Source organism: Balaenoptera musculus, chromosome 15, assembly GCF_009873245.2.
Source record: "Balaenoptera musculus isolate JJ_BM4_2016_0621 chromosome 15, mBalMus1.pri.v3, whole genome shotgun sequence".
Classification (NCBI taxonomy): domain Eukaryota; kingdom Metazoa; phylum Chordata; class Mammalia; order Artiodactyla; family Balaenopteridae; genus Balaenoptera; species Balaenoptera musculus.
Genome location: NC_045799.1, coordinates 25,125,462 through 25,139,390, shown reverse-complemented (window position 1 = coordinate 25,139,390; position 13,929 = coordinate 25,125,462). Strand labels below are relative to the sequence as shown.

The window sequence follows — 13,929 nt, the reverse complement described above, 5'->3', positions numbered from 1 at the left end:
CGAAGCCGATCTAGCGCGCTCTAACTGGCGCGAGTTACCAGGCGACGCCGCGGCGACAGGCAAGCCGGGACTTGTAGTCCGCCTAGAAGAGGCGGGCGCTAGCGCGGCGGCCGCCCAGCGACCCGTGCGCGTGCGCGACGTCTGAGGAAGCCGGCACGGAAGGTTCGATTTTGCCGGGGGTTGCCCTTGCCTCAGCTTTTGGAGGCGTGGAGAACCCGCGCTGTTCTGCGTCGCTTGCGGAGTGAATTCGAGGCGGTTTCTCCTGGGTTAGGGTGGTGGGTAAGGCACTCAGTAATATGAACCCGTCGGGGCTTGTTTCCCTGCTGCTCCCTCCACCGTGCCCCATTGGGGTGTTCTAGTGTTTCAGGAACTCGAAGTTGGAGCTAGAGGCGCATACCTCACTAAAGGGTTTTACTTCACGAGAAATTTAACTCAACAGGCTGGATTTCAACTTGGGAGGTCGGCTCCTCCCTGTAGACGGGAGAGGAGACTTCCCCTGAGGAGAAGCGGCCTGGCAAGAGGCATTCTGTCGCGAAACCTCGAAATCCTTGTTTGCGAAGTCTCTGCTTGAACGCTGCGGGTGCAATTCCCCTTGAGGCATGATAATAGCAGTTACCCTTTAGGGGGCTCTCACTATTGTCAATGCCCTCCAGCCAAATACCACCGAGATCACCTGTCTAGTTGAACAAAGCTGGGCTTGGACTTCCCTGGTGGTCCAGTGGTTAAGAAGCCGCCTGCCAATGCAGGGGACACGGGTTCGAGCCCTGGTCGGGGAAGATCCCACATGCCGCAGAGCAACTAAGCCTGTGCGCCACGAGTACTGAGCCTGCGTGCCACAACTACTGAAGCCCAGGCGCCTAGAGCCCGTGCTCTGCAACAAGAGAAGCCACCGCAATGAGAAGCCCGCGCACCGCAATGAAGAGTAGCCCCCCACTCGCGGCAACTAGCGCAGCAACGAAGACACAACACAGCCATAAATTAAACAAAAACCTGAGCTTATTGTCTCCTTGTAAGGAGGGGAGGCACAGCATGAGGCACAGGGAGACATCTCAGAAAGAGGGTGCTGGAAAGAATTTACAGGGTTTGGGCTTGTGTTAGGTAATTTGGAGGAGGGCTCCAGGAAGCGGGCCTTCTCTCTGGATTGAATGCTATTAGGAGGTGAAGGTAATTCTATGATGGGGTATTTTAATAATTCTTATCTAAAAAGGGAGAAGAACCCTCGTGTTAGCCAGGATAGGGGGATATTTGGTCTTTTTGTTTGTTTGTTTTTCTTTTGTGGTTGGGACAGTATTCTTGTTTGTTTGTATTCAAACATGTTTATGGAGTGGTTTTGTTTTTGTCTTATCCATCATGGTCACAGAGTGGCTTTGTCTGATGTTGGTGTTTTGTGAAATTGTTTATGTTCAGTAGGGCAGCACATCCTAGTTGATCACACCAGCCTAGCTCCCCCTATTCAGGAGCTGCTTTTCTCCCTCTCACTGTGCTTCATATCACTTAGTATATATTCCCTGCTTTGGGCCTCAAAACAACTGTGTGAGACAATCCACAAATAGTTTGTACTCTCCATTGTATACTAGTCCCTAATGTAAATATGGTAGGTAAAATTAGGTCCCTGCCTCCAAGGAGCTTATAGCTCAGTGAGAGTGATCCAAGCCCAGGCAATCTGATGCCAGTGGCTGCTGCTTTACCACCTTGAGAATCTGTATCCCTAAGGGGACTACACTGCCTCCTCAGTAATTTTCAGCTACTGATATCTGTGCATACCAGGATTTCTCAACAGCAGCACTCTTGACATTTGGGGCCAGATAATTCTTTGTTATTGGTGGCTGTTCTGTGCAGTGTAGGATGTTTAGCAGTATCCCTGGCCTCTATCCACTAGATGCCAGTGGCACCCTTTCCCTAATTGTGACAACCAAAAATGTCTCCAGCCATTACCAAATCACCCCTGGTCAAAAGCCACTGGTGAATACCATTTGTATTCTCCTGGTCTCTGAGAGGTAACAAGAGGAGCTCATAGGAAATCACCCTTAAATTACTTAGTTCACACTAACAAAGTTAGTTCACATTAATAAAGACAAAGCCTTAATGAGGCCTCGCTGTACTGCCACTCCCTGTTTGGGAAATGCTGGTCTGATTAGCAAATAGTGTTGACCACTTTTGTGAAAAGATTTATTTTCTTTTACAGCATGGTACCAGATATGACCTCCCTGAACTGGTTGCTTGCAAGAGACTTTCTTCAGAGATTTCAGGTTACCCTCAAGGTAGTTGTTTTCTTGGGAAAGCCAAGATTCCCTGGGGAGCTGGCAAAAGTCACAAAGCAATGGCAGCTAAGTGTTTCCAGGTTTTCCAAGAGATAGATTGTACTTAGATTAAGCTAATAAGAACATCAACACAATAGTTATTTGTATTTTCCTAACCTGTTTCATCCAGGAATCTGTAAAACATATAGACATTTATTAATTTTCTTCTCATAATGGTGAGGGAAATCATTGACATTCTCCTATTTTATAGATACAGAAGCCAAATTATGGAGTCCACAAAAAGTAGTGAGAAATCCAGAACAGCCTCCTGGAATCTTCACTCTGGGCCATTCCTGATGCTCAGCACCACTCCAGATCTCCAGCTTCCTAGTAGTAAGCTACTGAATTTTGTTTTCATAGGCTTTAAAATATTCCTTAGTCTCTTCACTTGACCCACAAAAACAGGCCTATAGAGGCTATGACTTTAAATAGTGACAGTACTTGAACTAGAACCCAGATCTCATGATTTTAGTCCAGTACTCTGTCTACTTAAGCAAGCCCATACATCCTTGTAGGTGATGTTTAACTTACAGAAAACATAAATAAGAAAGAAATTCTAATCCACAGGGAAATCCAGACCTATTCAATCCTTTTCATTCATTTCATGGGGACTTTACGAGTTAGCTTTGATGAGTAAAAGAGAAAGTCACTGAGATATTAATGAAAAGCATTTAGTAACTCTGAAATTAAATTTGTCTTTGGGTTGATGAGGTAGACAGGAGGTATAGTGAGCACCGCCCCCTTACCCAAAGAAGTCTTGAATAGTTTATCCTCTGAGAACTAAACCAACAGAAATGAATTCTTAATTATTTAATCATATATAGAAACGACTTATGAGATAATGTGTCAATGGGGAGATTTAGGAATCTAGTCTAATGGAAATACTGTCTCCAAATAACATCATTATGTCAATGATTCTCAAATCCATTATTTCCAATCCAAACTTCTCCTCAGAATTCTAGCCTTACATGTCCAAGTGCCTGTTTCTTTTCATTTGCTTGTCTTACAGAGATCTCAAAGTTACTGTGTTTATAACAGAACTCTGGGTATGTCCCACTGCAAATCTTCCTCATCTTAATTAACAAGGCACTGCTCTCTACCCAGTTGCTTAAGTCAGAAACTCAGGAGTTAACTCAGTTCCTTCCTTTTCCTTACTTTCTTCATCCAATTCATTATCAAGTCTTATTGATTCAATGTCCAAAATAAATCTCAAATCCAACCACTTTTTTCTCTACTGCCACTAGCCTGGTCCAGGCGATAGTCATCTCTTTCTTGGATACTGCAACAGTCACCTCTTTCCCCTTTACTTCATAACACTTACCACAATTTGTTTAATTTATTGGTCTGTTTTTCTTACTTGTGATTTAATAATCTCACTTCACTACTAGAATGTATATAAAGTGCTTGAGGATAGGTACAAAATCTATCTTTTTTTTTTTGGCTGCGTTGGGTCTTCGTTGCTGCATGTGGGCTTTCTCTAGTTGTGGTGAGCGGGGGCTACTCTTCATTGCAGTGTGTGGACTTCTCATTGTAGTGGCTTCTCTTGTTGCAGAGCACAGGCTCTAGGCGCGTGGGCTTCAGTAGTTGCAGCACGTGGGCTCAGTAGTTGTGGCTCGCAGGCTCTAGAGCGCAGGCTCAGTAGTTGTGGTGCACAGGCTTAGTTGCTCCGCGGCATGTGGGATCTTCCTGGACCAGGGCTCGAACCCGTGTCCCCTGCATTGGCAGGCAGATTCTTAACCACTGTGCCACCAGGGAAGTCCTGTTATTTATTTTTAAGTGCATATGTCCTTTCTTTCCAGCTAGATTATAAAATCCTTGAAAGCAATGACTATGTGTACTGTTGCCTCCTACAGTGTGTTAAATCTGGTAGGATCTTGATGTAAATTGTGTTGTGATTTACAGGGTTACTTAGTGTCTTGGCTTCTCTACAGAAGACTTCAAAACTCTTAAGAAAACCACAATGAGATACCACCTCACACCAATTGGATGGCTATTAGGAAAAAAAAAAAAGAAAGAAAATGACAAGTGTTAACAAGGATGTGGAGAAATTGGAACCCTTGTGTACTGTTGGTTGGAATGTAAAATAGTGCAGCCACTGTGTATGGCTGTTCCCAAAAACAATATGGTGGTTCCTCAAGAAATTAAAAATAGTATTACCATATGATACAGCAATTCCAGTTCTGGGTATATATTGAAAAAAATTGAAAGCAGAGTCTCAAAGAGATATTTGTATACCTATATGTATAGCAGCATTATTCACAATAGCCAACAGGTGCAAGCAACCCAAATGTCCATTGATAGATGAATGGATAAACAAAATGTGGTATATACATGTAATGGAATGTTATTCAGCCTTAAAAAGAAGGAAATTCTGACATGCTATAACATGGATGAAACTTGAGGACATTATGTTAAGTGAAATAAGCCAGTCACAAAAAGGTAAGTACTGTATGATCCCATTTATATGAAGTGCTTAGGGTTGTCAAGTTCATAGAAACAGAAAGTAGAATGGTGGTTGCCAGAGTCTGGGGGATGAGGGAGAATGGAGAATTGTTGTTTAATGGGTATAGAGTTTTAGTTTTGCAGGATAAAAGGTGTTCTGGAGACTGGTTGCACAACATGGTGAATGTACTTAGTTGCACACAAAAATGGTTAAGATGGTAAATTTTATGTTATGTGAATTTAACCAGAATTTTTTTTTCAAAAGACCACTGAATAGGGAGTCAAAAGACCAAGGTTGGAGTTCCTTGTTCCTTTATGACTAATGAATCTTGAGCAAGTCACTTTTTCACTCATGCCTTGATTTCTTCATCTTTAAACAGGATAATAAAACATTCCCAGCTTCTGGGTTTATGTAAGGATCAGAGAGAAAAAAACCCCCAAAAATGAATAACTCTTAAGATAATTTTTTTGAGTAGTAGTTCCAGTATTCCAGTGTCCCTGATCTCCTTTAATATTCATTACAAATTTTATGTCTTATTTCATAACAAAATATTCCTAAAGATGTCTTAGCAATAACCTGTTACCACTTCAAAGGATATATACGCTGAACTCTTTCAACTTGGGCTGCTCAACTTATAATTTGGTCCTGGGAAAACAGCAAATAAAAAGCCTTTATGAGGGCTATTGATGACCTAAGATCCTAATTACTAATGTGGTTTAGCATTAATTGAGGAAATACAAGTTTAGGATTCTCATGTGAACATAATAAAGCTGGTCCCAAATTAAGGGGATAAGAGGAAGAATGAACATCTGCTGAGTACCTAATAAGTGTTAGGCCCTATAACAGATGTGTTACATGCATTATCTCATTTAGTCCTCACAACAGCGTTGTCAGGTTAATAACATCATACTCGTTTTATAAACGGGGAAAACAAAGCTGAGAGGTTCTCACTTGCCCAGGATCACACAATGAATGACAGAGATACAACCAAGTGCAGGTCTGTGTGACTCTGAAGCCCATACTCTTTCTACTGTTACACTGCTTCTCAAAATATATTTGACTATGCCTCTTGGTAATAGAGTTAATGGTAAATATTATATATTTGATATATATTCATACATTTATATCAATTATCTTACCTTAGTCATTACAAGTAAGATAGACTGTGGTAAGGACAATTATCACCACTTTACAGATGATGAAACAGATAGAAAATTTAACTTACCTAACACCAACATCAACCAGCCAATAAATAATAATAGCAGGACTTGAAAATAGGTACTGCAATTCTCAGACCCATGTGTTTTCCACATCAGCCTCATGAGAGCAGAATTTTATCTCTGAATTTTCTGGTTCTGACATTTTTTTATGGGAGTGAAAGAGTGAGCATCTTGAAAGTCCTTCAATTCTCAGTATACATGGACAAATTAAACACATCTTCATCCTTATTCTCTCCCCCATTCACTAAAATGACATTGAGTTAATATTTTTAATGTTATCAGTCCACAAGGACAAAGGGAATAAGAAAGATAACAGCAGATGAGGGATATCAGCAACATTTTGGAAGATGGAAAGTTGAGCCGAGAAAATTGAATTCCAAATACTGGGGAGGGGTATACTAATGAGAGGCAAGCAGGTTCATGTTGCAGAACACTAAAACATCAGGAATTGAAAGGAGCAGATACTATAGCAGCAGAGATATGTGAAGGGCCAAAAAGAGGGAGATTGGCGGAAAGTCTATATAAGAAGTTAAACTACCAGGCTCCTTCCTCATCCTGCTCAGTTAGGCAACTACGCCTCTATCTCCCTGGTTTATTCTGTGAAAAATTAAATCAGAGAAGCTCCAGACTGAGGTACCGGGTACAGCTAAAGGTCATAGCTGAGGAGGCTGGGATAGGAGGATACCACACTGAAAACAGAGATCAGATGAATATCTACATGCTGAATGATGAAACTCGCCCAGCTTTCCTGCTCTACTTCACTCCAAGGATGCTGACAGCAAGGCTTATATTCTCGAGGCAGGAGAGCAGAGGATTAATTTTGGGAGAAACTTAAAATTGGATAACCCCGGAAGAAATATCTATAGATAATGATACTTGAGGGTCTCCCAGCAAAACAAATAGGTCCCCACTTTATCAACCTGTGATGAAACCCACCAACTGACAAACTCTTCCGCCTAACATAGACCTTCCAAATACCTTTGTAATGACTCACTCTTAAATATGAAGGGACAGCAAAGGATCACCAGATAGTTGAGATAAACCTTCACCAAGAAAGACAGCATCAAATAGAAATGGAAAACAGAGGCAATATAGAGAGCAGAAGAATATTTTTTTGAAAACAATAAGCATCCTCTGCCTCTGATAGTATAAAATAGTGCATCCATAAAGCAAAGACAAGTTGCTCCAAAAAAAAGGAGCAATCAGAGAATAATAGCTCTGGGAAATTTTTTTAATAGCAAAAACAAATAATAGAAGTATTAATGTATAAAATTGAGGAAATCTCCCAGAAAAATAGAACAAAAAGACAGACCTGAAAATAAAAGAGAAAAGATATGGGCTTCCCTAGTGGCGCAGTGGTTGAGAATCTGACTGCCAATGCAGGGGACACGGGTTCGAGCCCTGGTCTGGGAAGATCCCACATGCTGCGGAGCAACTAGGCCCGTGAGCCACAATTACTGAGCCTGCGTGTCTGGAGCCTGTGCTCTGCAACAAGAGAGGCCGCGATAGTGAGAGGCCCGCGCACCGTGATGAAGAGTGGCCCCCGCTTGCCGCAACTAGAGAAAGCCCTCGCACAGAAACGAAGACCCAACACAGCCATAAATAAATAAATAATTAATTTAAAAAAAAAAACTTTAAATCATTTTCATATACATTACCACTTAAAAAAAAAAAGAGAAAAGATAATTGGAGAATGAATCCATTAGGTCCAATGTTAGGCTAACTACAGTTTTAGAAATGGAGAAGAAATGAAGGGAAGAAAATTATCAAAGAAATTACAAGATCTCTGATAACTGAAGGACACGAGTTTCCAGATTGACAGAGCCTGCTGAGTGCCCAGCATAATGAAGGGAAAAAAACCAAAACCAAGAGAACTATGGGACATTATCATGAAATTTCTAAAGACAAGGGATAAAGAGAAGATCCAAAAATCTTGTTGATAGGAGGTGAAGAGGGAGCAGGGAAGGGGAATGGATTATTCATAAAAGAGTAGGTAATAAGAATAGCATATTTCTTAACATTGACACTGGTGGTTAGAAGACGATGAAACAGTGCTTTCAAAATTCTGAGAGAAAATTATTTTCAACCTAGAATTCTATACTAAGTCATGTTATCACTCAAGTGTGAGGCACAACTAAAGATGCAAGGATCAAAACAATTTACTAACCCCCAAGCTTTTCCTGGGACACTACTGGAGGATGTGCTCTACTGAAACAAGAACGACAAAGATAGAGGTTTTAGGAAAGAGGGGATCAACCTAAGAAGGGTAAAAGGAAGTCCCAAGGTGATAGCTGTACAGCAGACCTTGTGAGGGATAGTCCAGACTAAAGGGGAAGGAGTGCTCCAGGGGAGTATTTCCAGTAAAACTGTTAGAGTATACGACATGTTTGGGTGTGCTAAAAATAGTTAAGGCATTTTTACATTTCTGTTAGTCTGGAACAGTTAGTGATAATGATACAGAAAATTTGGCAAACAAACTGAGGCAATTATTAATTGCAAGACAAACAAAAAGTTACATAAGAAAGGAAATGTAATCATAATACAATTAATTGATCCAGAAGTAAACCACACTTATAGAGTCATAGTAAGGTTAATATGAAACATTGATTTAATTTAAATGTGATATAACAATATTGTGAGGCTGAAGGGAGGGAAAGCATAAAGTGTTGGATCTTTATCTTTTATATCAGGTACTGTTTAAAATTTACAAATCAAAAAAGAAAGCAGTAAAAATATTTAATTTAGGAAAATGTTAGTAAATATGAAAAGAAAAAAAGCCAGTGAAAGAGTCTGGGAGGGTATCTCAGGCTTTGGGGAGGCCACTGCTTTTTTTTTTTTAAGTCTGTGTGTGTGTTAAAATATACTCCTGCTGTGTTTTGTTGTGAGCCTTGTAGTTCCACATGACTTTTTTTAAACCACAAGACTTAAAGTATTTACATGTATTACCTTGATAAACATTAAAAATATCAAAGATAGAAAGAGAGAGAGAGAAGGAAAGAGAAAGAAAATCTTGTGTCTATCCAGACCTATGATATAAAATGACATTATGAATTTTCTTTATAGATAAGTCCTGGAAGAATACTAGAAAATAACAACCCTAGATATTTCAGAAGAATAAAACCCTAACTATTTAGGCCATTTTTTTAAGTATCTCATTGAATTTGGGGTGTCACAGTTGCTGCCTTCTCCCAAAATGAGAGAAATAAGGTGGAATACTAAAGCATTGCTATCCTCTGCGTTCTAATCAGTCTTACTGGCTGATTTTTTTAAATTGTGAAAACAAATGTCATAGATCTTCTGGAATCTCAAAAAGATGTTATCCTCAAGATAAACGTTGTGAGACTGTCTCATATATGGAATTAAGAGACCTAGGTTTAAATCCCCTTTCTATGACTTACTGGCTCTGTCACCTTAGGTATATTATTGATTCTGGCCCTCCCGTTTCTTCTGCTTACTCCAGAAGCTAAATTGCAATGAAAAATGTTCAAGAAGAACTGCTTCATGCTAAATCCCTCTAGTAGTGAATATGCTGCAGTGTACTTATTAGGGATTATTCAGTCTCCTCTATTAAACTATAAGAATTTTAAAAGTACCAACTGTATCTTTGCCTCTGAAATTTTCCACATCCTATTATTGCTGTTCTCTGCTTCTAATGGGCACCAAATCAATGTTGCCAGAGATTTATTGACCATATTGTGAGGAGAATGTTTGTCATTAAATGTTCCCATAATTCCTTGTTTAGAAAAGACAAAAAGTTCCATATGCTCCAGGAAGATTCTATTTTCATTGTTAAATTTAGGCTTAAGTTGGACGTAAACAATAAAGTAAAAACAAAACAGTCTGTCTTCTTCCAAAGAAAGAGTTCCTTAATGATTTTTATATATGTAAATAAATATATATTATATATAATATATTTTTAAAAATTTTTGGCCATGCTGCACGGCATGTGGGATGGCATGTGGGATCTTAGTTCCCTGACCAGGGATCGAACCTGGGTCCCCTGCATTGGAAGTGCTGAGTGTTAACCACTGGGCCACCAGGGAAGTCCCATAATGATTTATATTTTTATAAAAAGGAAAGATTTTATCCAAAATCCTGGAGTACCCCAAAGATCTGGTAAACTTAACTGCTATTGTTACTGATATCCATGTTCTTATGAGTATTAACAAAAGAATTTGACACATCTAAACAAATAAAATTATAGCATGAAATCTAGAGGAAGCGTGGTGAAGGAGATATAAAGAGAGTTTTTATGATCTTGAAAAGTACAAACGGGACTTCCCTGGTGGCTCGGTGGTTAAGAATCCGCCTGCCAATGCAGGGGACACGGGTTTGATCCCTGGTCTGGGACGAACCCACATGCTGTGGAGTAGTTGTGGCGCACGGGCGCACTACGCCCGTGCGCCACAACTACTGACCCTGCGCTCTAGAGCCCGCGAGCGACAACTACTGAGCCCGCGTGCCACAATTACTAAAGCCCGCATGCCTAAATCCTGCACTCCGCAACAAGAAAAACCACCACAATGAGAAGCCCGTGCACCACAACAAAGAGTAGCCCCCGCTCGCCGCAGCTAGAGAAAGCCTGCGCAGCAACGGAGACCCAACACAGCCAAAAAAAAGAAAAAAGTACAGAGTGAGACTTAATTTGTTCAACAATACCTAGAATATTAGAACTTTAGCTCACCTTTGGAAATTTAAAATACACTTTTGGAAAATAAAAATTAAATTAAAATGCCCACTAGATAGTGGACCTTAAATTTTTAAAAGTAACCATTTCATATATTTTAGAACAGTATAATTTTTCAATTAAGGCTATATTATTATAGCTAATATTTATTGAATGCTTCCTTTTGAACACTCCTCTACGCTCCTTAATATATTATCTTGTTTTCCTAACCCTGTGAAATAGGTACTGTAATTACCCCCATTTTACAAATAAGAAAATGGGCTCAAAGAGATTAACTAAATATCATCTGCCAGATGCGATCTGATCAGTTCCCAGATATTATACCTCCTTTAAATATGACAACTTTTTCCCCCTTTTATTTATTTATTTATTTATTTATTTATTTATTTATTTATTTTTAAATTTTTGGCTGCGTTGGGTCTTTGTTGCTGCATGCAGGCTTTCTCTAGTTACAGCGAGCATGGGCTACTCTTCGTTGCAGTGTGCGGGCTTCTCATTGCAGTGGCTTCTCTTGTTGCAGAGCATGGGCTCTAGGTGGGCAGGCTTCAGTAGTTGTGGCATGCGGGCTCAGTAGTTGTGGCTCGTGGGCTCTAGAGCACAGGCTCAGTAGTTGTGGTGCACGGGCTTCGTTGCTCCGTGGCATGTGGGATCTTCCCGGACCGGGGCTCGAACCTGTGTCCCCTGTATTGGCAGGCGGATTCTCAACCACTGTGCCACCAGGGAAGCCCCCTAAAGTTGGGTTCCTTTGAAATGACCCAAGGCTCTCTTAATATCTTCCTTCCTAAATTGTACTCCAATTCCCTTTTGATGGTGTTAAACTCATTCCAGTTTAAGATTGTTCTTGGTGGAGCCATCTGACCTGGTAGCTTTTATTACCCTCCCACATGTATAATCGCTTGTTAGCCTCTTTATTTCTAGCTTCCTCTAAGTATTTCTTCTCAGGTTCTTGGTTTCCCAACATACAGTGTTACTTCTCTTCTGTTAGATAACTTTTTTTTTTTTTTTTTTTGGTGGCGCTGCATGGCTAGCAGGATCTTAATTCCCCGACCAGGGATGGAACCCATACCTCCAGTGGTGGAAGCCCAGAGTCCTAACCATTGGACCACCAGGGAAGTCCCTAAATAACTCTTTTAAACAAACAAAAAAATACCTTTAAATAGCCTTATTCTTTTTGAGAAGTCTCTTTTCCTTCCCCAAGATCCCTTCCACCCAATAACCTCAGTATAAAATAGTCTCTTTCTCTGCTGAAACTTTGTAGTACTTCACTTATGCCTGCTTTCTTTATCTTATTTGTCATGTTCTTTCTAGCATTAGAGTTGTCTGTATTCATTTACTGTTTGCTAGAATCTAAACCTCTTGGGACAAGAGCCAAATTTTACACATCTTTGTATTCCTTTGTATTCCTTGCACATAATAAATGTTTAGTGAGTGTTGTTGAATGAATGAATAGGCAAATGAATAAATGGAGTCCTATTTAGTGGTGTGTTAGAGTTGCTCTTACTAGATTCTGAATGCTAATTGTTAAATTTTCAGGAATTTTGCTAGTAGGCTGTTAAACTATTGGTAGCTTGAAAACTGACCATGGTAAAAGTATTCCCACCAATGTTTTGTTGCACAACACAACAAAGTTTTTTTTTCCACCAGAGAGCCAGTTATTATTAAACATTTATATATTTATCAAACATTTACCAGCACGCCACTGGTCCTATTCTTCCATACTAGAAAACTGTATATACCTCTTTGTGTTAATATTAAAAAGCTGAAAGAGTTTCTAAGCCATCTTTTCTAATCTCAACATTTTACAGATAAAGAAATTGAGATCCAGAGAAGTGAAGTGGTTTGTATATGTCATACATCTAGATAGTAGCAAAGCAGAAACTGGATTCCAGCTCTTCATTCTTCTGGTCATTTCTTCTTTTTATGCACCACATTGACTTCATTTCTATGTTGTTTTACTGTTGCTTTGTTCCTTGGTATAACTTCAAATAAGGTCATAAGTATTGTTCCACACATAATAATTATTAAGGGGTGTCAGTAAACAGAACACAGCTTTCTCTGCTCTTTGTTCCTTTTGCAAACAGATTTAACACATTTGTTTTTGGAGAAGGAGCAGATTTTGTTCCTGAGTTTTATGGGCTGAGAAAAAAAGTTTTGCTTTTAATGTTTCTTTATTGTTTAGTTAAAAATTTTTTATTGAATAAAAAAGACTGCATTTCATAAAAGTACATTATATGACACTTGGAAATGTGTTTGTAAACTTTTATTGCACACTCCCCGAGAATGATTGTGAAAGCCAGGCAGCAACAATTTTGTCTCTTCTGCAGTGGCATGGCTGCCCAGTAATATCTTCCTCACTGACCTGCCTTGTTTTCTAAAATTCTCACCATTAGTTTGACAATCTGGGATCAAGGTATTTGTTAAAATGCACAAATGTTACCTCGGAAGAAAAGCGCAAAAAGCCATTTTTAGAACACTAGAGGAATAAAAATAGGACAGATATTTTGTGATTTTGAAGGGATAAGGGTGATAAAGAGAGACCCAAGATAATGTAAGAATTTCCAGTAGGATAGGTAGGACAAGCCTATCTTTGGTGATTTGTCACAACTTAGAACCCATGGAGACTTCCCTGGCGGTCCAGTGGTTGGGACTCCACCCTTCCATTGCAGGGTTCGACCCCTGGCCGGGGAACTAAGATCCCCATATGCTGCATGGCACAGCCAAAAAAAAAAAAAGTTTGAAAAAAAAAAAAGAGCCCATGGCAGCCAGAGGATAGCATGAGAATATTGGTCATAATCAGTGGATTTATTGGAGACTTAAGTGAGATCTTGGAAATATGGTTAACTTCTGAGAACAGAACTAGTAAGAAACAACCTAGGCTTGTCAGACCTCGCTTGGAGTATTATCATTAGAAAATTTGTAGACAAACTGGAACACTTTCCAGGGAGAAGATTGGGACTGAAAAATCCACCTTCAATAAATATTTATGTTCCAGCACTGTTCTGTACATTGGGATACATCAGTGAACAAAACAAAGATCCCTGCCCTTGTTTTTGTTTGTTTGTTTGGTTTTTTGTTTGTTTGGCCCCACTGCGTGGCATGCGGGATCTTAGTTCCCTGACCAGGGATGGAACCCATGGCCCTTGCAGTGGAAGCATAGAATCCTAACCACTGGATCGCCAGGGAATTCCCCTCCCTGCCTTTAGGGAACTTAAATTTTTGTAAGACTAGACAGACAACAAAATGAATACTGACTACAGTTTGTTAGAAGGTGAAAAGTGC

General features: G+C 39.8%; 1 long non-coding RNA gene across 1 annotated transcript; it reads left to right on the top strand.

The window, feature by feature from the left end:
* The first annotated feature begins 156 nt into the window (after positions 1-156).
* LOC118880576 lies at positions 157-12,788 on the top strand. The gene is made up of 4 exons (XR_005016338.1): positions 157-279; positions 2,186-2,261; positions 2,512-2,633; positions 12,456-12,788. It is a non-coding gene; the product is annotated as an uncharacterized LOC118880576 (long non-coding RNA).
* Positions 12,789-13,929: the final 1,141 nt, after the last annotated feature.